This window comes from Cydia strobilella, chromosome 9 (assembly GCF_947568885.1).
Source record: "Cydia strobilella chromosome 9, ilCydStro3.1, whole genome shotgun sequence".
NCBI lineage: Eukaryota > Metazoa > Arthropoda > Insecta > Lepidoptera > Tortricidae > Cydia > Cydia strobilella.
Genome location: NC_086049.1, coordinates 14,873,589 through 14,900,076, shown reverse-complemented (window position 1 = coordinate 14,900,076; position 26,488 = coordinate 14,873,589). Strand labels below are relative to the sequence as shown.

Genomic DNA, 26,488 nt, shown 5'->3' with positions numbered 1-26,488 from the left:
CCGGACCCGGTTCTGAACATGGACCCCAACTCGGACCCGGACCCGGACCGAACTCTGACCCAAACCTGGACCCGGACAGCCGGACACGGACCCGGACTCGGATCCGGACCCAGACCCGGACCCGGAAATGCTACTAGAAAAGTGGGTTAGGTGGGTGGGTGGGTTTTGAACTGCGATTCTCACAGAACAGAACTGCTGCTATCAGAAAAGTAGGTTAGGTTAGGTTAGAGCTGTGACCCTTACAGAAACGAAATGCTACCAGAAAAGTAGGTTAGGTTAGGTTAGAACTGCGACCCTTACAAAAACGAAATGCTACTAGAAAAGTGGGTCGGTTTACCTCCTTTTCTACATAATTAGGCAAAAGATGCTGTCTTTTTCATTTCATTGACTGGAATCTAAGAATGCTTTCAGCGGCATCCCCCATTGAAGTCGGTTTTTTTTTCTTAAAAATTATTTAAATCTTAAGATAACCTACATAGGTACTGAACTGTTTATCGTCGTCCGCTGTCTGTCATGAACTAGTCGTCAACTGGTCTTGTGATTGTCATGTCTAATTTTGAATTTAAATGTCGGACGTTCCAAATGTTCCAATATTCCAAATATGTATGTCAGCCAGCCAGTCAGTCAGTCGGTCTATGTCAGGTCGCCACGGAGGTTAGAAGCCCCGACAGGTACCTACTTACAAAAATCTTAACGTAAATAAAAAATAAAAAAATGACAAACACAAAATTAATTGAAATTACTGACAATATAATATAAGTAATGCACGAGTACTATCTTGTTACATACTTCTGTAGTAGTTTCTTTCTTCTGTAGAAGATAACTAATAAATGCATAAAAAGTAAGTAAAGTTATGAACATAATTTATAAAATATATTTTTTTACTCTTCTTTTCATTTTTATTACTAAAAGCAAGAAAAAGTTTCAAACAGTGTCAGTAGAGGCAAAATATTAGTTTAAACATATATTTGGATCGCTGGAGTGTCTTATTTTGAAATACATAGAAACGTATAGTTAATGATTCTGATTCTGAATATTTTTTTTGGAGTAACTGACCTTAATATTTTTACTATATATCTTCTAATACCCACAATAAATTTACACCAAACCTGAACCAAAACCTGAGTTCCACTAGGTACAGCCGGGGTTCATCATCAGCTCTATCTTGGATACTGCTCTCCCAAGTGCTCATCAAGGCGTGTCGGATGACCAAAACAGCGTTTGCCTACGTTGCACCAAACCTGAGTTCCACTAGGTACTACCAGGGTTCAGCATCAGCTTTATCTTGGGTACTGCTCTCCCAAGTGCTCATTAAGACGTGTTGGATGACCAAAACAGCGTGTGCCTATGTTACACCAAACCTGAGTTCCACTAGGTACAGCCGGGGTTCAGCATCAGCTCTATCTTGGGTACTGCTCTCCCAAGTGCTCATCAAGGCGAGTCGGATGACCAAAACAGCGTTTGCCTACGTTGCACCAAACCTAAGTTCCACTATTAGGTACAGCTCTCCCAAGTGCTCATCAAGGCGTGTCGGATGACCAAAAACAGCGTTTGCCTATGTTACAGCAAACCTGAGTTCCAATAGGTACAGCCGGGGTTCAGCATCAGCTCTATCTTGGGTACTGCTCTCCCAAGTGCTCATCAAGGCGTGTGGGATGACCAAAACAGCGTTTGCCTACGTTGCACCAAACCTGAGTTCCACTAGGTAAAGCCAGGGTTCAGCATCAGCTCTATCTTAGGTACTGCTCTCCCAGTTGCTCATTAAGACGTGTTAGATGACCAAAACAGCGTGTGCCTATGTTACACCAAACCTGAGTTCCACTAGGTACAGCCAGGGTTCAGCATCAGCTTTATCTTGGGTACTGCTCCCCCAACTACTCATTAAGACGTGTTGGATGACCAAAACAGCGTGTGCCTATGTTGCACCAAACCTGAGTTCCACTAGGTACAGCCAGGGTTCAGCATCAGCTCAGATCTATGTATACTAAAACCTTCTCCAAAATGTAACAAACATTTTTCTGAATACCGCATCAAACTCGGTTCAGCCAAACGCGAGATAATCTCGGACAAACATACAGGTCAAACTGAGAACCTTTTTTTTAAGGCGGTTAAAATTTTTGGAGTAACTGAATTTCTGCCGTTAATTCCGCCTTTTACACTTGATGGGATTAAATATTAAATAAAGTACATACAAACAAACACACACACACACACAAACATACATACATACATACATACAGACATACATACGTACATACATACATACATACATACATGCAATACATGCAAACGCTATTAAACATAAGGCTCTTTCCACCATACGATTGATCTACTTTATAACCAATGATGTAAGGACTGATGGAAATCGGGCTCCTTGTATGTAATGTGAGTTAGCACAATATAAAATGGATTATCTTGTGTAGTCTGGTTACGCGTTTTACTAGGAGCACTAATACAACAAACTCTTACAACTTAAGATAAAAGAACTACGCGTGACCACCTCAATATTCCCCATGCCCTGGTTACACGTTTTACTAGAAGTTGATACAATGTAGTCTTCTAACTTTAGATAAACGAAAACCGCAATAAGCCCGCGAGCCGTGGCCACGCGAAATAGTATGAGCGCTCATACAACGAACTCGTCTAACTTTAAGTTAGCATAGTTACGCGCAACCACCAAATGTATGAAACAGTGGTTACGCCAAACTATGTTTATGCGTTTATTTCAAAAACTATGTACTTTTACAAAAAAAAAGTAAAGAAATATTATTCTTCACGTCTATTGAAACACAAAACACATATTAAAAATGACTTAACTCAATAAACTCACGAAATATATGAGTTTATTAGTTTTCACGCTCACCAAAAACTTTAAAGTCGATTTACTCAAAACTATGTTTTTTGAGATAGCAGAGATACGTCTGACACGGCAGTACAGTCCTTAGTATGCTTGTGGCTTGTGGTGCCACAGTGGTGGTGAATACGCATTAATTAGGCACTCTTACTTGGTGGTTGACATCTGTCATCTCGTGAAAATGTAATCACATTTTTTCCACGGCTAACATCGACATAGATATTCGTTCTCCGTTCTCCCGTCATGCCCATAGCACAATCGCACATATAGCCAATAGTTACTAGTCCACCCATAATTCGGCAAGAGATTAAATATAAGCACTCCGACTCAGTTGAATCCTTGGCCAATAGTCCGCATAAGATGATAAATTGTTATAAGACTTATAAGTCGGGGAATGTTACGGATTTTCTTTCGGATGCGGTGTCATAAAAGTAACTTTGTAATAGAGTAGAGGTCGTTTGTGCGGCCCGTGTCTGTAGCCGAGAGGATAATAAAAGATAAGGAAAACCATCGAATTTATTCATTGATACTTGTAAGCTCGTATTTAGCTAAGTAGCACTAAACTTGTAATTTGGAGAGAATCAATAAAATTACTAACTCTTGGTAAAAAATGTCGATTTTAACGAGATATTTTCGGTTTAATTAAGTTAGTTTTGTAGGTTGACGTGTCAGACACTTCATAATGGGGCTCACTGAATACCAATGACGACGATATCGGCCTGTCAGTTGTTCAGTACTGTCAAATTTTTGTTCTAAGTGACAGGCTGATATCGTCCGGCGGACTGATAATCAATTATATATTGGTAGCTATAAAGTTTAATTAAAGCTTTTTTATAAGCATTTCAATAACACGAATACTGTCTGACACCGCGAATTACATGTATCAGATAAGTGGACATAGTTATAGTCTAGCCATATAGACTAGGTACGATACTCAAATGAATAAAGTAATTCCTGGTAGGTATATTCAGGGATCTCGCGCTTGAAGACGTAACAAAACAAAGACTAAAAACATTCCAACCTATTTGTTTTGTTTAATATTGCCAGGATGGTCCGGTGTCAAATAACCAGTATTATCATAACACCCGTTTAGCTGTATGTCGGTATCACCACATTGGAATTTATTGTTTACATTTAAGGCAACGTTTGCATTCGTTGATGATGCACCAAGAAAATAATGACTACTGTCATAGGATACTACTAGTAACTAGAACTGTAACTAAACCACCACCATTGAGTTGTAAGAATATTGTTGATAAGGATATAAAATATTCAGGATACAGGTTCCTACATGTACAGGTATGCAAAATATTAGTTGTATTCTATTGTTTTTTTCTTCTTTTCAGCACGGTTCCTTTATGCCTCATAGTCAAGGTTAAAATTCTACTTACCTGCATATGTAGTTAATATCTGGCATACAGTTAACATTTTGTTTTATCTGTTATCTTAAAGGCTGTGTTACCCGTTGAAATTACAATATTTTCCACAGTTTATTAATTGAGTAGTTGCAACTACGATATAATACAAGTACATAATGTTAACGTTTTGCCCCTTCTACCCTGCTTCATCTCTGCGCAATCGAATTTTGCATTTAATATGTAAAAACCAAAAGATGTCAACCGAAAGTAGCTGTTTCCAGTTGCTTATCGCCAGTCTGAAGGCCAAAACAAATAATGAATTTTGGTAGTCGCACGCTTCCTTATTAATTCTCAAAACGCCATCGCCCGTTACGTGACCCCAAAATTGTCACCGAGAGAAAGCAAACGTCGCCGCGTATATGGCTCAAGGGTTGTTCACAACGCTATCTAAATGCTATACTGTCACCACTGACTAGTGTAAATCTGAACCACGACTGCGGATCAAAAACTTCCCTGTGTACTTCAAACATCAAGGATTTTAATTGAAAGCGTTATCTTTTTGCTGCACTCTTAGTCACGTTCAAATCTTCTACTTATTAAAAGCTGCAGGATAATGAAAGCTGAATAAGATCGCAGAAATATATTTTAAGGCGAAATTTACCACAAAGAAGGACTTTATAATTAAATAAAATATATTAAAATTAATACATAATTTGAGGATCATTATATTATATATCATTATATTATATTTTATCAATTTCAATTTTCGATTCAGTAGGAATGGTTTTTTGAAATACCTATAATTAGCGCAGATGACATGGACCAAGCCGCCGCATTTCTTGGACTTGTCGCTATGTTGTCGAGATACTCAAAATTAGCGACATAGGTTTTTAATTTACATAGGTAACGAAAGGTCTACTTTTACTAGATATTAAGTTTATAGTAGAACAAGTTTGCTGAATATATAGGAAGTTTTCACCGACTATCCGGGACGAAGGACCATTAAGGGCCATTCAAGAGATTGGAGCTATAACCTAGTTAAGGTATGTTCTAGGTTAATAGCGCGGTAATAGCAAAGACACCGGGTTACGGTAAAACACGATTTAAGGGTCACTTGCACCATTCCACTAACCAGGGGTTCACCGGTTAAACCTGAAGTTAAAATGGTTACCAGTTCAATTTGACACTGGGTTGATCATTCAACCGCTTAACCCCGGGTTAGTGGGATGGTGCAAGTGGTGCTAATGAGTTATGAAAATACTCGTAATTTACTGGATATTAGCGGGTTAAATTAGAGTCAAACCAAGCTAACCATAAACCAGAGGAAGTGTGACCATAAACGTCAAATTAATGTGAAAATATGACGCCCATAATGGAACTTTACAATTTGTCACGTCAAAATCGGTGCAGAGTTAGCTTAGACGGACTCTTATGGTAACTTTACGGTAACGTACCTATTTACATTTTATTCTGATTCCGTTAGATGAAATTTGGGGTTTAAGTTAGTTCGGGAGTATTGAGATTTGAGTGCGGGCATTTTGAATAATTTTCTTTTACGTAGTCGCGGAAAAAAATGGTAGTGTTTCATAATAGTAATACCGGTAGGGGTTAACTCAAAAGATTATGTCACCCGCCTTGTCCGTCCAAGTCCGAGTTTCGAGCCAAAACATACAAATTAGTACCCAGCGACTCGCAGTCTGCCTAATGAGACGCGGTTAGCCATTTAGGGAGTGTATAGAATTTGCGACCGTTTCTAGACTTGCAAATCACGTACGTCGTCGGCGTTGTGGATTTAAATGAGGTTGTGATTGGGACATTATGATGCTACTTTCAGAAGGATTTAGAAACGTGGAATATTTGACCGGTATCGATGTCGATACGCGGCGCTCACACTATTAGCTGTGTGAGGTAGCCAGTAGGCGAGGCGCCTGACTGACAATTGAAATCAAATTGGTATTTGGTTTTAATAAATAAATAAACAATGTGTTTTGTAATACAGTCAATATCAAAAGTATATAGCCTATCAAATCAATAGTTTTATTAAAAGCTATATATAATTAGATTTAGATTTAGATTCCTTTATTTCAAAAGACAGATTACATTATAAATTACAGGCATGTCAATCTACAAGAATTCAGGCACAATGGCCACGCGCTCACACAAAAGAAACAATGGCTTTTGTTTAACAAATTAGGGTCTTTGGCGTAAAAATGATTTGAGAAGATTCAAACTATAAATGGTAGGCATACCGGAAAATGCTGAAATACGTTGATGTCTTAACTTATTGACGTTTTGTTCTATTATCATCGTTTAATTGTTCATTTATAACGTAATAGCAGCATTATTATGACGTCAATATACTTATTAAAACATAAATTAGTGTAAGGTTTTAAAATGCATAAGTTAGTCGGTTAATCTAATCAATTTACTGCAATGTTTATTTAATACAAGATACAAGACATTTATTGATAAAAGTTAACGTTTTACAGGTCAGTAAATAGGTAAATAAATAAAAAATTAACCCAAACATTCCGAAATCCGGCCATTTTTAAAACCGGTTGGTTCCATATCAAATCAGTTTAATTGGATTCTTCGGCCAAATTTACAACAACATTAACAAGGAACAAGATGAGCCAATCATTACGATTTTAACTGTACTTAAAAGTATTTATCGTTTGTGTTGTGACGTGAATTTGATAATCATGCTTATGAGAAAATTTGGTACATTTTTATAAGTAATAATTCAATATAAAAAAACCGGCCAAGAGCATGTCGGGCCATGCTCAGTGTAGGGTTCCGTAGATACCCTTTCATCACAATAGGCTAAACTGGGTGGAGCAAATTTTTTTTCGGAGCGATTATTTGAGAATATATAAACTTTATTAAAAAATGCTTGTTAAACACCCAGATTTAGTGATTTACTCGTATATATTCATGCCAAATTGCAGCTTTCTAGCACTAAGGATCACTCGGACAGACAGACAGACAGACATGGCGAAATTATAAGGGTTCCTTGTTCCTAGTTGACTACGGAACCATTAAAATAAAAGCAAATATTTGAGTAGGACAATACGTGCGACGGAATGCTCAGGTAGCTAAATGATGCTTTATACCAAATAAAAGGATGCAGTAATATTACTATAAGCAAAGATATAAGAGATATAACAATTAAAATACCTACATTTAAATACATACCTAAACATAGAGCCAAATAGAGCCTTTATTTGCAAACTTATCGCTCTGTTTAAAAGAGCAGAATTAACCGTTAAAAATAATTTCGACGCAAACGTATCCGATGGTAGCTATCTCCTTTCCAAATTGTATTTATCTATAAGAAATTGCTAAATATTTCGTTGAAATTAAGTAGAAACCAATTCGATTATTAGCAGATTCTCTTACAACCTATTTGCAACTCATAATGAAGACAATAGATAGCATTTAACAATACTTTTTTTCATTTTTAGATGTCGCTTGTAAAAGATAATAAGTTGTGTTTACTTACGTTTGAGCTTTATTTTGATATTGTTCTTTGGGCTCCAAGAAAACAATCCGGGAATGTCAACAATACCTCTCACACTCATTTAACCCAGTTTACACACATTGCACACACACTAGCAAACTTTGTACACATTTTGCACAACACGTTCGTATACACCATGCAGTTAAATTTAAATCAACATGCGTAAAATTGTCTATATTGTGCGCATACGCAGGGTTGAATAAAACACAACGCGCATGCTTGCGGCAACTGTCATTTAGTTCGTGGAGCCGCCGCATGTCGCGCCGGGCGCTAGAAAGAAACGACCAATAAAACTTTTAACAGGTGCGAAAGAGAGACGAGAAGGTGTAATAGCCTTTGTAAGCTCGCATAAGTTGTATAAGTGTAACCTACACACTGACATAGATTCGTGTTGTGTTATGCATTTAGCGGAGTGATGAATTCGGTAGAGAACGGGTTTTGATATAATCTGCATAGGTGCATGGCCTTATAAGGTCGATAATGTAGTGCAAATCGTTCTATATAGCGTAATTATATGCAGGTGATTTAGAATATAGGTAGCTCAGAAATATATTTGAGTTACTTAGCATTTGCGAAACAAAAGACAAAATGTAAATCCTTTATTAAATATTATAGGACAATTTTATACCGATAGATGTAGCCCTAATACGATTTGTGTTATGGGTACCAGACGACGATATACATAATAAATAAATAGTTATATATAAATGCTTAATATACAAAGAAATAACAATTTTATTCCGTTAAAATATTCAAATTTTCTTTTAAAAGAACCTTAATAATTCATTGTCTAAATTAATTGTGTTAGCAAGTTAATGCAAATTCAGATTTAATTACCTGCTTGGACAAAATTGGCTAATTGAAAGATTAATACAATGTTGGTTTAGTAGAGACAATATAGATTCAATCAAAAACAGGTTTCAGTTAAGCAACCGATCGAATTCCCTAGGGATATCATGATAATATATTTGAGAAGTGATCGTAGGTACAATGATGTGCATTGCAGTGCAAGAAAATCGAAATTTCTTTATCTGCCTCTCATTCACTCTTGCATATTCGTTCGATAGAGAGGCAGGCAACGAAATTTCAATTTTCTGTTTTCGCGATAGACTGTCCGATCTCTTTGTCTAGATACCTATAGGTACTTATTTAAAGTTTTCATGCCAACTACTGCCAGTGGCCATTAAAATATTTCGACTCAAAATGTGTACTTAATTTTAATGGTTCTATCTAGCCCCCAAAATCTCTAATTATGCCCAATAAATTCGAATGCTAAATTTAGTATACTCCTAGTAATCTAGACATTAAAATATGATAATAATATGCATTAGGTATCTGACGTAAATTAAATTTGAATAATAACTTTATTCACCGCAGGTTTAGCATGATAGTAATCGTCCTAGATATCTAGACATTAGTTATTTAAACTAGAAAATGAGGGGAGCTACCTAATCTAGGACTAGGACACGGCTTTAGACCTGTAGAATAGGTAGATAGGTAAAACTAGTCTTAATAGTGGGCGCCGTGCTTATCGGTGGGTACTTGTAGAGTTGTAGATACTGATATTATATTAGATGTAGAGAATTAGGCTAAATAACTTCTACTAATTATTACGAGGACAATGAAAAAGTCAGCTTTAGTACTTAAATTCTTCTTTTTAGGATTCCGTACCCAAAGGGTAAAAACGGGACCCTATTACTAAGACTCCGCTGTCCATCTGTCCGTCTTTCTGTCACCAGGCTGTATCTAATGAGCCGTGATAGCTAGACAGTTGAAATTTTCACAGATGATGTATTTCTGTTGCCGCTATAACAACAAATACTAAAACGTACGGAACCCTCGGTGAGCGAGTCCGACTCGCACTTGGCCGGTTTTTTTTGTATTTTCCTATTCAAAAGGAAATGACGGATGAAATTAAGGTTTTACTTTATCTGTACTTTTTTGTACATATGAACATTTCCGTACACAAGTGACTAGTGACAGAGTTTGTATTTGTACAGTCGATTAGTTGTAGTTAAAGATAAGATAAATTTTTAACACTATTCATTTACACTAATCTCTGTGGCTGTTATGTTTTTGTACCATTTTTACGATTTCCCGGTAACATTTGTTTTTGGGGTGGTGCCTTCAGAATCGATATGTACCTGTATCAAACATCAAACATTTATTCAGCAAATAGGCCACAGGGGGCACTTTTACACGTCAATTTTTACAAGCAATATAATTAACCAAAAATTACAAAAAACAATTATACATATGGAATCAATAAAATATTAGATACTTTGTCAGAGATGTATCCAGTCTAAATGTCAAATTACACAAAAAAAACAAACAACAGACAAGTACTACGTATAATAAAGATACAAACATGCATAAACACCAGTAACACACATAATAAGTATAATAATAATAACCCTTCTGCCATCGCTTTGCCGTACTCAAGTAAAAACAATTCTTCATAAAGTCTTAACTCCGTCACAAAGCATTTGTAACCCAAGCTTATCATTTCTACGACATTTTCCAACATCTTTCATAGTATCTCTAACAGTAAAGTTGCAGTAAATCCCCTAATCCTTAAGCTCTGCATCTGAGCTATGCGTCCAATTCTGTTCCAACTCATCAAACTTGAATGGAAAAACTTAGACCGGAGCGGATCTAATTTGCAATTTCAACTAAAAACATCAGTTCTGCTTTGGAGGTTGTAATTCATATTGCTGCAGCGCGGTCGAGGTATTCACTCGGGCGATTACCGATTTTATACTGAATTGGACTTTGCTAACTCTGAATCACATATGCAATGACAAAGTGTGACATTGTCTTCATGAAAGTATGATGTTTATAGTGACCTTCCTTCGCTTTGTTCTGTTCAAGTCCGTGCAAAGTTAGATTAGACCTTTTCAACTATAGTTTTGGTACAGACCGGTTACGTTAGAATCATGATTGAACAACATCGATGTACAATGTTGAACAAGATATCTAGTTCTATTAAATAGCGGTTATAAATATTATATAATTGGCGTTATTCATAAACGCTTGTCAAATATAACATTCGTTGATAATAGTTTGTCCGTATACATCATTTTGACATTTCTGTTTGTTGGAAAGAGACAATATTTCACAGAGGTTTGTAAGAGGTTGTTAAGTTTTATTGATAAGGGGATTAAGTCTAAAAGCTGAATCAAGTCCTAAAGTTGAGAACTCTCAAACTGTATCACATTACTCCGGTTCACCCAACACTCGCGTATTGACAGCAATGAGAACACTCAGCCAGGAACCCGCTTTGACATGCAAATGAGGTGCCAGTTGCATTTACGAGTCGGTTCGCGGCATTGCTTCTGAGTAGACATTTTGGATTACCTCTACTGGCTTATGAATGCATAGGCGTTTATACATTTTTTGCACGTAGTGTACACATTTATTATAAAGCCCTCGGCAACGATATCGTTGCTGGTAACCCCGGCAGTTTATTCTAACTTTTTTCTTATGTGGACCCTTATGTGGCAGGTCAGGTCAAAGGTATTGAAGATCCTGAGACACTCGTGACAGTAGTTGCCCTGTAGCTGTCGCGTTATACGTGTTTACGAGGATACAAAAAAACCATAATATAATAAATTCCTTAGTTATAATAAATTCGTGTCTACAAAACTGTCATTAGACCAATTTTAATATATGAATGTGAAACTGGGACATTAACCTTGAAAAAAAAGAATAAGCTGTTAGTGGCGGAAAGGAAGATTCTGCGAAAGATTCTGGGGCCGACAAGAGCGGAAGATGGGAGGTGGAGAGTCAGGAAGAACAGGGAGATAGAAGACCTGGTGTCTGAACAGGAGAGACCAAAGTGGCTAGGCTTCAGTGGCTCGGACACTTAGAGAGAATGGGAGAGAATCGTGACGTGAAGAAAGCGTACGAGTACTTGGGACAACCAAATGGGAGACGCCCGGTTGGACGCTCTAGGTACCGCTGGTACGACGGAGTTGCTCAAGACCTGCTCAACCTCGGCCATGGCGACTGGCGAGAGCTATCGCAAAACCGAGAGGCATGTCGTGATCAGGTGTCGGAGACCAGGACTAACTTTGGGTCGTTGCGTCACCGTAGTAAGTAGTAAATTCCTTGACATTGACAACATATTTGTTATTAATCTTATTATACTAATGAATTATAATTGGATAGGATAAATCGATTTTACATTCTCAGCTAAGGAAGTACCTAAATATTGAGTCTAGTCGGACTCGCCCACCGAGGGTTCCGTACTTTTTAGTATTTGTTGTTATAGCGGCAACAGAAATACATCATCTGTGAAAATTTCAACTGTCTAGCTATCACGGTTCATGAGATACAGCCTGGTGACAGACAGACGGAATAGGGTCCCGTTTTTACCCTTTAGGTACGGCCGGTACGGGTATATAATTTTTCTGTTTCTCTGTTGCCTCTTACTATTTATATTCGATTGGTCTACAGTAGAAAGATGGGAAATCCCAAAGATTAATCCTATCTTTCTCGGTTCGCGAAGCGACCATTCCGTTTATTCCTATAAAATGCTGGGAAAATATCTGAACCATACCGACAGTTTCAGATATATATTTTCAACAGAAAACTTGGTCAGACATAGTACAATATAACATTTTCAATAATATGATAAAGGATTTAAAAATCGGTTCGGTGGCTTCGAGAATTGTGTGGATTCGACAAGCGAAATATAGTTTTCGATAAATGTTTTTGACTTCTACTTTTATGGAACGGACTTCAAGTCCCCGGCAAGCTCGGCCGAATTGCACCTTCCCATACAAACGTAGTTCCGCTCTCATTTTAAAACTACGTGTTGGATTGTAATGAAACTTTGCACATACAATGACATAACGTATATCTAGGTCTGAAATTAGTTTATGTAGCTCCAGTTTATAAAACAAACGAAATAGAGCAAAAACAAGTTTTGTATGAATAACAAATCAACATAAACTAATTACAGACATAGATATACCTAATCCTATTGTAAGTACAAAGTTTCAGAGCATTCTAGCTAGTCGTTTTAAAATGAGAGGAGATGTAGAACCGAGCTTGCCGGAGACCCTTGGGTTAGAAGCTGGAGGTCTATTCCAATAATCACATCGTATCTTGAAACGCGAGTGAGATTATTTTTAAACCGCGAAAGGGGGGGCTAAAGTAGGCACCATAAATCCTCAACAAGGTGTGAACTCAAAAAACGCGATCATATACAAATACGTACTTTTTTATAAAAAAAAATGTTAAATATATTATACATAACTTAATATGACTTTCCTGTGGCCTCCATACCAAATTTTATCTAAATCTAAATCGGTTCAGCGGTTTAAGCGACAAGAGATAGCAGACAGACAGTGTCAGAGTTGAATGTACCTATAATGCACTACCTAATATGTTCTAATTACTACGCTTCTTAGACAGTAAACTAAAAAGGTTAAAGGTTAAGCACGGGTTATAAAAATAATTATTTCAAAGTTCAGATCAACATTTATTGCACGCTTCACTGAAAATTAATATTCATTTAGGGTGCGTTACTTTTTCAACTCGAGAGCTTCTCGAGGTCGATTCTGTTCTAACAATTTGATATGGTTTTCTTATTTTGATACGACCTTGACCACGAGCACCAATCAACGTTAGCAGCTCTCGCGGATTGATGCTGACGAAAGGCTATCAGGAGTCGTCTCTGAGGCATTTCGCCCGCATTGTGCGCGTGAGATGTTTGATTATACCTACGACTCTACACTGAAAGAAATGTGTAACTTATTCGTTAATTGCCATGTCCTAACGGACGTCGGCGACCACCATTGCCATCCCTCTCTTGCTCTTAGCCATTCTTGCCAGTATGGGTGCGTTATCCACGTTCGTCCTTTTTTTAATGTTGTCAAGCCAGGTGACCCTCCTTTCCTTCCCCTCTTACTATCAATTTTTCCTTCCAATATTAGTTGTAGTATTATATTATATTTGTCATTTCTGTGTCCAAAATATGATATTTTCCTTCTCTTTACCGTGATTAAAACCTCTAACTTTTTCTTTATCCTTCAAGTACTTTCACATTCGTAACTCTATCGGTCCAGGAGATTTTTAGCATAAATGTGTAACAGTAACACAATATTTTTGTTACTATGTACGAGTATTTCTACAAAAATTAAGACTTGCGATCTATGTGTTACACTGGCCAACAGGTCGGTTTTTAACAACAATATCGGTTTTAGGATATTGATCAAAATTTATTCATTTATTACTTAAATTCAGTTATTTTTTGGATTACTCAATGAGTTCAGATTTTCGAATCGGCTTCTCGTATATAGTAGTTATCTTGGATGCCCCAGGAGGCCTTTTGAGATAATAATTTACTATTTTAATAGGTCTCCTTAGGATAATAATGGAATTTGAGACTGAATAGATAAAACTATAAGTAAGAAAACATATAGGTGAAAACACATAAAAGCACATTTAAAACTTTCGCATTTTGAACACATTATTAAATCAAATTTAACCAGTGAAACTTGTTGAAATGTCGGTTAATAAAGGTAATAAAATAAATTCGTGATAGACCTGATTATAAATGAGATTTAACACATAAAGTGTGCTCTATTTTTTTTTTCTAAAAATCCAATTTGAATAGTTATCTAGGAGAAAGGAAACCCTAGGAAAGCATGTTTAACTAGCATAAGTATAAGGTTATAGATATGAATGGCCGGTCGGCTAACAGTACAACTGGTAACTGGTTATGTTAAGGAGCTAGACAGGAAGCCCAATACTTGTACCCGCTTATCTTACACTCGGCGTAGTGCTTTCGTTTTGTGGAGATTTAGTTTACAATCGCTGTATGAAAGAAAAACTTGCCTGGCTTGGAAAAAACAGTGTTTCTACAGTGATCCTAATTAAATAGGCAGGAAAAAGGAAACCCTCAGTGTGTTAAACTCGATTAAAAGGTTATAGTTACATTGATTGAAATGGCGTCCAGCCGGCTTACGGTACGGTCAGCATCGAAAGTAACGGATTAGATTACGCGTCAAAAGTATCAATCTAAAACAGATATGTCTCTATATGAATGTAGAATGACGAATACTTTTGAACGCGACGTATTCCAGAGTTTTTAACACTATTCATTTACACTAATCTCTGTGGCTGTTATGTTTTTGTACCATTTTTACGATTTCCCGGTAACATTTGTTTTTGGGGTGGTGCCTTCAGAATCGATATGTACCTGTATCAAACATCAAACATTTATTCAGCAAATAGGCCACAGGGGGCACTTTTACACGTCAATTTTTACAAGCAATATAATTAACCAAAAATTACAAAAAACAATTATACATATGGAATCAATAAAATATTAGATACTTTGTCAGAGATGTATCCAGTCTAAATGTCAAATTACACAAAAAAAACAAACAACAGACAAGTACTACGTATAATAAAGATACAAACATGCATAAACACCAGTAACACACATAATAAGTATAATAATAATAACCCTTCTGCCATCGCTTTGCCGTACTCAAGTAAAAACAATTCTTCATAAAGTCTTAACTCCGTCACAAAGCATTTGTAACCCAAGCTTATCATTTCTACGACATTTTCCAACATCTTTCATAGTATCTCTAACAGTAAAGTTGCAGTAAATCCCCTAATCCTTAAGCTCTGCATCTGAGCTATGCGTCCAATTCTGTTCCAACTCATCAAACTTGAATGGAAAAACTTAGACCGGAGCGGATCTAATTTGCAATTTCAACTAAAAACATCAGTTCTGCTTTGGAGGTTGTAATTCATATTGCTGCAGCGCGGTCGAGGTATTCACTCGGGCGATTACCGATTTTATACTGAATTGGACTTTGCTAACTCTGAATCACATATGCAATGACAAAGTGTGACATTGTCTTCATGAAAGTATGATGTTTATAGTGACCTTCCTTCGCTTTGTTCTGTTCAAGTCCGTGCAAAGTTAGATTAGACCTTTTCAACTATAGTTTTGGTACAGACCGGTTACGTTAGAATCATGATTGAACAACATCGATGTACAATGTTGAACAAGATATCTAGTTCTATTAAATAGCGGTTATAAATATTATATAATTGGCGTTATTCATAAACGCTTGTCAAATATAACATTCGTTGATAATAGTTTGTCCGTATACATCATTTTGACATTTCTGTTTGTTGGAAAGAGACAATATTTCACAGAGGTTTGTAAGAGGTTGTTAAGTTTTATTGATAAGGGGATTAAGTCTAAAAGCTGAATCAAGTCCTAAAGTTGAGAACTCTCAAACTGTATCACATTACTCCGGTTCACCCAACACTCGCGTATTGACAGCAATGAGAACACTCAGCCAGGAACCCGCTTTGACATGCAAATGAGGTGCCAGTTGCATTTACGAGTCGGTTCGCGGCATTGCTTCTGAGTAGACATTTTGGATTACCTCTACTGGCTTATGAATGCATAGGCGTTTATACATTTTTTGCACGTAGTGTACACATTTATTATAAAGCCCTCGGCAACGATATCGTTGCTGGTAACCCCGGCAGTTTATTCTAACTTTTTTCTTATGTGGACCCTTATGTGGCAGGTCAGGTCAAAGGTATTGAAGATCCTGAGACACTCGTGACAGTAGTTGCCCTGTAGCTGTCGCGTTATACGTGTTTACGAGGATACAAAAAAACCATAATATAATAAATTCCTTAGTTATAATAAATTCGTGTCTACAAAACTGTCATTAGACCAATTTTAATATATGAATGTGAAACTGGGACATTAACCTTGAAAAAAAAGAATAAGCTGTTAGTGGCGGAAAGGAAGATTCTGCGAAAGATTCTGGGGCCGACAAGAGCGGAAGATGGGAGGTGGAGAGTCAGGAAGAACAGGGAGATAGAAGACCTGGTGTCTGAACAGGAGAGACCAAAGTGGCTAGGCTTCAGTGGCTCGGACACTTAGAGAGAATGGGAGAGAATCGTGACGTGAAGAAAGCGTACGAGTACTTGGGACAACCAAATGGGAGACGCCCGGTTGGACGCTCTAGGTACCGCTGGTACGACGGAGTTGCTCAAGACCTGCTCAACCTCGGCCATGGCGACTGGCGAGAGCTATCGCAAAACCGAGAGGCATGTCGTGATCAGGTGTCGGAGACCAGGACTAACTTTGGGTCGTTGCGTCACCGTAGTAAGTAGTAAATTCCTTGACATTGACAACATATTTGTTATTAATCTTATTATACTAATGAATTATAATTGGATAGGATAAATCGATTTTACATTCTCAGCTAAGGAAGTACCTAAATATTGAGTCTAGTCGGACTCGCCCACCGAGGGTTCCGTACTTTTTAGTATTTGTTGTTATAGCGGCAACAGAAATACATCATCTGTGAAAATTTCAACTGTCTAGCTATCACGGTTCATGAGATACAGCCTGGTGACAGACAGACGGAATAGGGTCCCGTTTTTACCCTTTAGGTACGGCCGGTACGGGTATATAATTTTTCTGTTTCTCTGTTGCCTCTTACTATTTATATTCGATTGGTCTACAGTAGAAAGATGGGAAATCCCAAAGATTAATCCTATCTTTCTCGGTTCGCGAAGCGACCATTCCGTTTATTCCTATAAAATGCTGGGAAAATATCTGAACCATACCGACAGTTTCAGATATATATTTTCAACAGAAAACTTGGTCAGACATAGTACAATATAACATTTTCAATAATATGATAAAGGATTTAAAAATCGGTTCGGTGGCTTCGAGAATTGTGTGGATTCGACAAGCGAAATATAGTTTTCGATAAATGTTTTTGACTTCTACTTTTATGGAACGGACTTCAAGTCCCCGGCAAGCTCGGCCGAATTGCACCTTCCCATACAAACGTAGTTCCGCTCTCATTTTAAAACTACGTGTTGGATTGTAATGAAACTTTGCACATACAATGACATAACGTATATCTAGGTCTGAAATTAGTTTATGTAGCTCCAGTTTATAAAACAAACGAAATAGAGCAAAAACAAGTTTTGTATGAATAACAAATCAACATAAACTAATTACAGACATAGATATACCTAATCCTATTGTAAGTACAAAGTTTCAGAGCATTCTAGCTAGTCGTTTTAAAATGAGAGGAGATGTAGAACCGAGCTTGCCGGAGACCCTTGGGTTAGAAGCTGGAGGTCTATTCCAATAATCACATCGTATCTTGAAACGCGAGTGAGATTATTTTTAAACCGCGAAAGGGGGGGCTAAAGTAGGCACCATAAATCCTCAACAAGGTGTGAACTCAAAAAACGCGATCATATACAAATACGTACTTTTTTATAAAAAAAAATGTTAAATATATTATACATAACTTAATATGACTTTCCTGTGGCCTCCATACCAAATTTTATCTAAATCTAAATCGGTTCAGCGGTTTAAGCGACAAGAGATAGCAGACAGACAGTGTCAGAGTTGAATGTACCTATAATGCACTACCTAATATGTTCTAATTACTACGCTTCTTAGACAGTAAACTAAAAAGGTTAAAGGTTAAGCACGGGTTATAAAAATAATTATTTCAAAGTTCAGATCAACATTTATTGCACGCTTCACTGAAAATTAATATTCATTTAGGGTGCGTTACTTTTTCAACTCGAGAGCTTCTCGAGGTCGATTCTGTTCTAACAATTTGATATGGTTTTCTTATTTTGATACGACCTTGACCACGAGCACCAATCAACGTTAGCAGCTCTCGCGGATTGATGCTGACGAAAGGCTATCAGGAGTCGTCTCTGAGGCATTTCGCCCGCATTGTGCGCGTGAGATGTTTGATTATACCTACGACTCTACACTGAAAGAAATGTGTAACTTATTCGTTAATTGCCATGTCCTAACGGACGTCGGCGACCACCATTGCCATCCCTCTCTTGCTCTTAGCCATTCTTGCCAGTATGGGTGCGTTATCCACGTTCGTCCTTTTTTTAATGTTGTCAAGCCAGGTGACCCTCCTTTCCTTCCCCTCTTACTATCAATTTTTCCTTCCAATATTAGTTGTAGTATTATATTATATTTGTCATTTCTGTGTCCAAAATATGATATTTTCCTTCTCTTTACCGTGATTAAAACCTCTAACTTTTTCTTTATCCTTCAAGTACTTTCACATTCGTAACTCTATCGGTCCAGGAGATTTTTAGCATAAATGTGTAACAGTAACACAATATTTTTGTTACTATGTACGAGTATTTCTACAAAAATTAAGACTTGCGATCTATGTGTTACACTGGCCAACAGGTCGGTTTTTAACAACAATATCGGTTTTAGGATATTGATCAAAATTTATTCATTTATTACTTAAATTCAGTTATTTTTTGGATTACTCAATGAGTTCAGATTTTCGAATCGGCTTCTCGTATCATCCGAGTTGGCAACTTGCAAATGAGTTTTGTAGAGTATGTTACAACTTCACACTTCGAAACTCCCCAATTGTATCCTATATCCTATTCCTATTTGAAGATGGTTTGATTTTCAGGCGGTCCAGCGTAACGTGACACCATAACATAACAATCTGTTTTTTTTTTACTGAAATAGATGTCATACTTATACTAAGAAAAAATTTACCGAGGCTGGAACCACTGGAGGGCTTGGACACATTTTCTTTACTACATATTACTTACATCTATTTCAGTTTATAGTTTATCAATGTACACTCTGTTTCAATCTAATTTGAACCTTACACTAACTGAATTAAGTAGCATTTCTTTTGTTTCATTGTTTTCTAAAACAAACGAAAGTCACCCTAATCTTATATACAACAAGGTTCAAATTAAAAATAGGGAAACTTTGTATGGTGGGCTTTGGAGGTTATAGGTACCTATAGTATTTAATGACAATAATTTGATTTTGTTCCCTAGCAATTTGGTAGAAAGCTAATTGTAGATAGCGCTCTCCCAGATTTCATACGATGCATACGATTAAAGAGAAAGAGAGAGAGATAAGAGGGATTATGCAAACGTTTTACGGAAGCCATATAGAGTCGGACTAAGCTAACTCTGCATAGCATTTGCAATGATAGTGTGGCAATGTCAAATTTCTATGAAAATATGATCTACAACCTTCTAAATTTAGATGTTTTTGGCAACTGATTCCGATTTCGGAGTATGTAGTCATTTTCGTAAAAATAAACAAAAACTTGCCTTGCCTTACCTATTTACAAAATTGCCTTTACTATGCACCATTGAACTGTGGAATGAACTGTCGCCCGCGGTATTTCCGGACCGATACGACCTTCAAACCTTCAAGAAAAGAGCTTAAAGGCCGGCAACGCACTACAACCCCTCTGGTGTTGCGGGTGTCCATGGGCGGCGGTAATCGCTTATCATCCGTCTGCTCGTTTGCCTCCTATATCATAAAAAAAAAACATTTCTGGAAATGTCTCCAGTTCAAAACATTTACGTTTACCACGTGTTAATAATAAAATTCGCTCGGGCGTGCTCGGGCAATGTTCGTTGAGCTTGAACCTTTGTTTCGCTGGTTTAGCGGTAAGCGTTTAGAATTAAGTACACCCCAGATTACCCCCAAGACCCCCAACAAGTTATCTTTCGGTGTTGCAATATGTTCCCTATTGCTCTCCTAGTACGGTATGTTTTCTTTGGCCCAGTGAGGAAAAGTAAGAAGTATATAAAAGCTTAGATCGGATTTATACCTACGTTTAAGTGGCTTTAGTTTAGGGGCAATTTACTGACTCTAAAAGTTTATATTAGTTAGTTGAGATTTTGTTTCCTTCTAACTAACACAAGTGTAACTGAACCCTAAAAGGAAGTGTCCTGTATAGTGCAACATAAATTAGTAGAAATTAAATTAAAAAAATCCATACTAAAATGTTGCCATGTTTAAGCATTTTACGTCAAAAATGTGACAGTTACGTAGGAAGTGGCGCCCCGAATAATTTTCTACAATTTCTTGTCGGACTATAATTTCCATACATTTTTCATTCCTTCAATTTCCTTACCGTCATACAAAGTCTATGAAAAATGGCAACGGAATGGGAAAAAAATCTTAGGACATGTTTTTTCCTAAGTAACATTGAAAGAGCTCGTGATTCTGAGTAGAAATAACATAAAAAATATAAATAAAAGTGTAGTACCTATACAACTTTAAATAAAATGGCCCGTCTTCTAGAAATGTTCGTGCTTATTCTAGCACTAACTCAATCCCCGAGCAAGTGTGGAACACCAAATCGAATTACTACAGAGGCGTCGCGCGATCCGTCTTCCTTCGGAGTCTGCCAATATACTGTACCCTTGACAATAGCTATTGTTAGGGTTACTACACTATTTTTAGCTTAAAATAGGTATTCTAAAAACGCTATGCAGTCAGCAGTAGGAGTTGCTAAGTAAACGTGGACGACACACGCGCTTTTAATTTTGAGTAAATTTATTCAAGTTATCGCGGAACAAACTATCAAAAATCAAAAAACTTCGAAATGCCGGGACGTACCCCTAAGCAGCCGTGTTCTAAGTTGAATGTAAGAACTTCGTTTCGCTTCGCTCGCTCGTTCGATTAGCGCGTCGTAGGTACGTTTAATTAATTTTCGCTTGAAGAGCTCTACTTTTTCTTCACACCTTAAATTATATACTTATTTCTTAATTGTTGTGTTATGATAATTCATTTATTTACAGTTGTAACGATAAATGATACCTACCGGTCTTGTGCGTAGGTAAGTAAGTAAGTAAGTAAATATTCTTTATTGCACCAAAATTATACATTTTACATATATGTAAAACTACAAAGAAATATTTAAAGAAAAAATAGAACCAGGTAACAACAGGCGGTCTTATCGCTAAAAAGCGATCTCTTCCAGACAACCTTTGGGTAGCAGGAAATGTAGAACTCATACAAAAGTCAACAGGTATTTATCAGTACGGTTTTTACTCACTATTATTTTTAGTCGCTTTTGGCGACATGTGACACAATAATAGTGAGTAAAAACCGTACTGATAAATATTTTGAAATATGTCTCACGATAGTTTAAGTCAACAGGTAGTGCAAAGAGCTAAATATGGAGACTATTAAACACAAACACTACAATTACTACTTATACATATAACTATACTTATACTTATACATTATGTAGGTACACTACATTATGAGGCAAGTGTTAAATTATTGAATTGCATGAATGACTAATCAAATTTCTCTAGTTCGCAGTTCGCACTGAATACCAATTACCATTATCATAATACAAATTAATTGAAAATTTAATTTAATCACTACGTGACTCCAATACCGTGATGTATGTTTATTTAAATCACAGACACCGCAGAGAACAGACTCAAGAGGAACAATTATCATTTCAAGTCAATATATAAACCCATTATTAATTTCATTCTTGACTTATTTGCGGCAGAATATAGCGCTGTAAAAGAATTGTAAAAACATGGTTAATTTTACAGAGCTGTTTTCATCATGTCATAAAGTTAACTTCTTATGTAAAGTTAGACATCAGTCTTCTTTGATCAGTTGTTGCGACAATAATCGTGGAAGAAATGAGCGGTTAAAGAACTTAAAAAAATCGTAAGAGTACTTAAGTTTCTTTAAATATCTTTTACTTTTCGTCAAATTCATATAGAAACACAATTGCACACTTGCATAGAAATGCCGGTTAAAGGTAAATTTCAAAATAACTCAGAGAATTTCCGAAGCGACATGATAGATCGAACAGAGGCGCAGTTGGCAATGTAAACATAAACAAGACAAGATAAACAAGACAATGGGCTCACAACAACACCCCCGCCTGATTGGGGCGTCTGTGTCGGCTGTAAGTCAAATATCAATTAACGAAAATAATTCTTGGTGTCGGTAATAGACTAATTGACTTGTTTTATGACAGTGCGACTGCCGATCACATGGTATTCTATTCTAAGGAACCATTATTGTTACGTTCGACCTTAATATATGAAGCAAATTTTGGTGACTAGAATATAAAAACTGGGTAGGTATAGTTTGTCAAACCATTTCCGTTAGTAGAAAAAGGCGGCAAATTTAAAAAAAAAATTAGGTGCGGAGGGTGATCTTCCCATAGAAAATTTTAATTTCGCCCCTTTTTCTACTGACAAACTTGGTTTGCCAGAGTATAGCTATCATTCGATAGGCATTATTCTTGTGAAAAAATTCACCGATGAATTATGAAATAAATACCTATGTGAAAATATCAATTATGTACATTACTGTTTTACAGAATACATATAATTTGTAGTTGTAAAGTATAAGATTGAAGTGGACACGATATTCGTTGTGTTTGTCTTTAACTTCTAATACTTAGGTATTTAAAAATTTACATGGTTATCTTATCTTACATTTTATGCTCGAGCCTGAACGCCTGATCTGATTTAGCAATTAGTTTAACGTCTTATCTTTATTGCTATTAGAAGATAGTCAGGCGCTATCGGGACAATCAACTTTTAACGAGGGCGTAACATGCTAAACGCTAAACAATAGACTTGGAACAAAGGTTATTGTGAACACAATAGCGATAGATGATAAGCTAATATTTAGGACCAATAATAGATAGAATCAAGTACTGCTTATTGTTTACACCGATATACAAATACCTACTAACATACAAAACAATGCAAAATAATACAATATACTCTTTGTACTCCTCAATATAATAAAACAATACACAGTATATGTATGTATATGTATATCAATAATGCTTTTCTATAGTTATGAATAAGTTTAATCTAACACTCATTCTCATTTCAGCTTTCCGGTTGCATCCTAAAGGAGCTCGGCAACCTAATCCTAACCTAAAAATAGTGTTTAGTTTTTAAGTTTATGAAATTTATATGTATGTTAGTCTATAAGGTATATGTAATATGGGCGTTGTTTCCTGAATTAAATTTTAGAATAAATGTATAAAAAATACATAATCGTAAAAGTTGGCGCAGTCACATTTATAAATAAGTATATGAAAATGACACTAAATCTGTCCAATTTAGAGGGAAACTAGGTAAGATAAATACGGGTAAGTGTATTTATGCATAAAAAAGCCAAATGTAACTAAGTGTGACCAAGTGTGACCAAGTGTGACAAGCGGGGGAGGGGTCAAACAACCTAGAAATTCGTGTGATGTAATTAATGGATGTCCCCTAAACATCATAATTTCATATAAATGTGATTAATGATGTCATTACCTACTTTGTCATTACAAATGCCATGCAGTTAGCTTGGCCCGACCCTATTAGCTGTCAAATTACGTCTTTCCGAGCCATATCGCAGTTACAGGGACCTTTAGAAACCATACAAATTGTATCGATTTCGATGAAACATTGTATTTGATGACCGGTCTGGCCTAGTGGGTAGTGACCCTGCCTGTAAAGGGGCCCACTGACTATCAGTCCGCCGAACGATATCGGCCTGTCAGTTGTTCGGAACTGTCAAATTTTTGTTCTAACTGACAGGCCGATATCGTCCGGCGGACTGATAGTCAGTGGGCCCCTTAAAGCCAATGGTCCTGGGTTCGAATCCCGGGAAGGGCATTTATTTGTTTGATGAATATAATAAGGAAGGGATGGTCTTGTCTGAAGAGGTGAATTCTGCGATTTTTCCTTTAACCATTCTACTTAAGTACGCTTTTAACTATTAGTAACATAATCGTGTGTAAAGCAAAGTACTTGGGTCTCTGATTTTAATGAAACACTCGTATTTATCAGAAATGGTCTAAATTTCAGCCGCGTTTTGACAAGCGAAAGATAACATCCATTTATCAAGTTACAAATTGGGTTGTAAACAAAACAAGTAAAAATTTATCACAGGATTATTGAGATTTATTATTTACAGCATCTTATAACGGACACGAAATTTGTAAGAACAAGTTTTGTAGGTCCTAAAAGAAATAATCTAAATACTTAAGAAGTATGCGACTGTGACAACGGGCTGCCATTTGCGAACTAAATAGTAAATAGCGCCGTGGCACAAAATTTACGCTTTACGCCCCACCCACCGTGGCACAAAATGTGTGTTATTTTGCAGAGCTAGTTCGTCATCTATGTTTATTATCAATCGCTGTACCTAACGGAATGAGCTGAGCAAATAAAAGCGCGGAAAAAGATAATTCAACCATAATCAAGCTGCAACCGTATACTCGGAATCTTTCCGGAAGATAATTCCACAATTTTCCTCGCAGAAAAAACAGCATTACCGGAAGTTTGTTCAAGTTACCGTCAAGCAAATAAAGCAAAGATTTCTAAACTAAGAACCTTGGGGCTGTCTCATTTACACTTCAAACACTCAAAGTTTGTAAGTGTTTTCTCATTTATTTTTAAAGTAGCGTATTTTTAATGTAGGCTATTCTTGGAAGTTTGGGACGATATTGTTGTTTCCTGTTTTAAGGAATAGAGTAGTTGACACATGTTGAATGTTATAACTAAATATAGTTAAGTAGATAGAAAATGTGCAATTTATCACAATAAATTGGTAACTTAAAAAATATAGGTATGGAAATAATAAATAAATACAAGACCTCAAAGTTTCGAAAAAGAAACATTTTTTTTTACTCAAATAGGAAAAAAAAAAAATGGCATGTACAGCAACAATATATAAAAACACAACATTTCACTGACAAACTCGCAATTTCCTTGTTTTCCATACATCGAAACGGCTTCTTTAAGCAAAGCGGCTTCTAAGCAAAGTGCCACAGTGACGTCACAATGTGTTGCCATTTTGTTAAGAGCGTCTCGTCAGTAAAGTGCGGATGCCAGACTTTGACCATCATTTGTGACTTTTGTATTGCTTTAAGACAATGGGTCCCATACAGACATTTGATCCTCGAAAGAAACCTGATCGATTGATACCATTAAAAAAATGTCAAATACCCAATTCGTGCTTCCTACATTTTATAATTATCGTCGAGTAGCTGAAGCATTTTTTGTAATTCGGATATCGAAAAACCAATTTCGATTTTCGTATTTTAGCATAATTTCTGAAGAAAATTCGAAAAAATCGAAACTCCTACAAAAGTTGTAAGTTTACAGCTACGTATTTCAGCTTTGAAAATACATGTAGCCGATCTTAGCAGGAAAGCGTTCTATCGCCACAGAAATTCGTAGCCGCTTTTAAATCGAAATAATAATTTCGCTCACTTCCCTGGATTTTCATTAGGTATTCATTGCTTTGTGACTTGTGACCTTTCTGTTTACGATCCATACCTAAACCATGTTTAATTTCGGACATACGCCGAATAATGCTTTTATTATTTTCCTTGTTTAGATTCATATTCTTATACCTAGCTTTGTGTATCAACTTGTTGTTTGTTTTTGTGTGATTAGATTTTTTTATTACAGAATGATGATTGGGAGACCCATATACGCTTACTCGTATGGGAGGTATTTGTACTGATTAAAATTATAACTTGTTTTTTTTTTCTTACTGGCATTTGAAATATGAGAAGCAACCGATTTGTCCTACAAGAAATCGATATCGATAACGCTATAAGACCCGATAACTAGTATTTAGTTATTGTAGTAGGTATTAAATACAATTTTAAATACAATTCTCTTTTTCAGATAAAAGAAAGAGTCCAGTCCTACTTACAAATTTAAATGCATTATTATCGGTGAAATATTAGCACCTGAATTATTTGCCACCTTTCGGGCTATCTTGGTTGTATGTTGTGACTATTTATCTAGACTACGCTACATAGCTGTTAAGTGTTAAAAGACGCCTAGAAATTTTAAAATTAGCGGTTTTTTATAAAAAGCAAGTTTTGGAATATTTTTATTTATCTTCAAGGCTTACTA

The 26,488-nt window shown here is 36.4% G+C and overlaps 1 protein-coding gene across 1 annotated transcript in view; it reads right to left on the bottom strand.

Annotated features, from left to right (window-relative positions):
• The window catches only part of LOC134744422 (ankyrin-repeat and fibronectin type III domain-containing 1), a 246,812-nt gene that overhangs the window by 99,609 nt on the left and 120,715 nt on the right, over nucleotides 1-26,488 (bottom strand). The gene's annotated exons all lie outside the window — the stretch shown is intronic.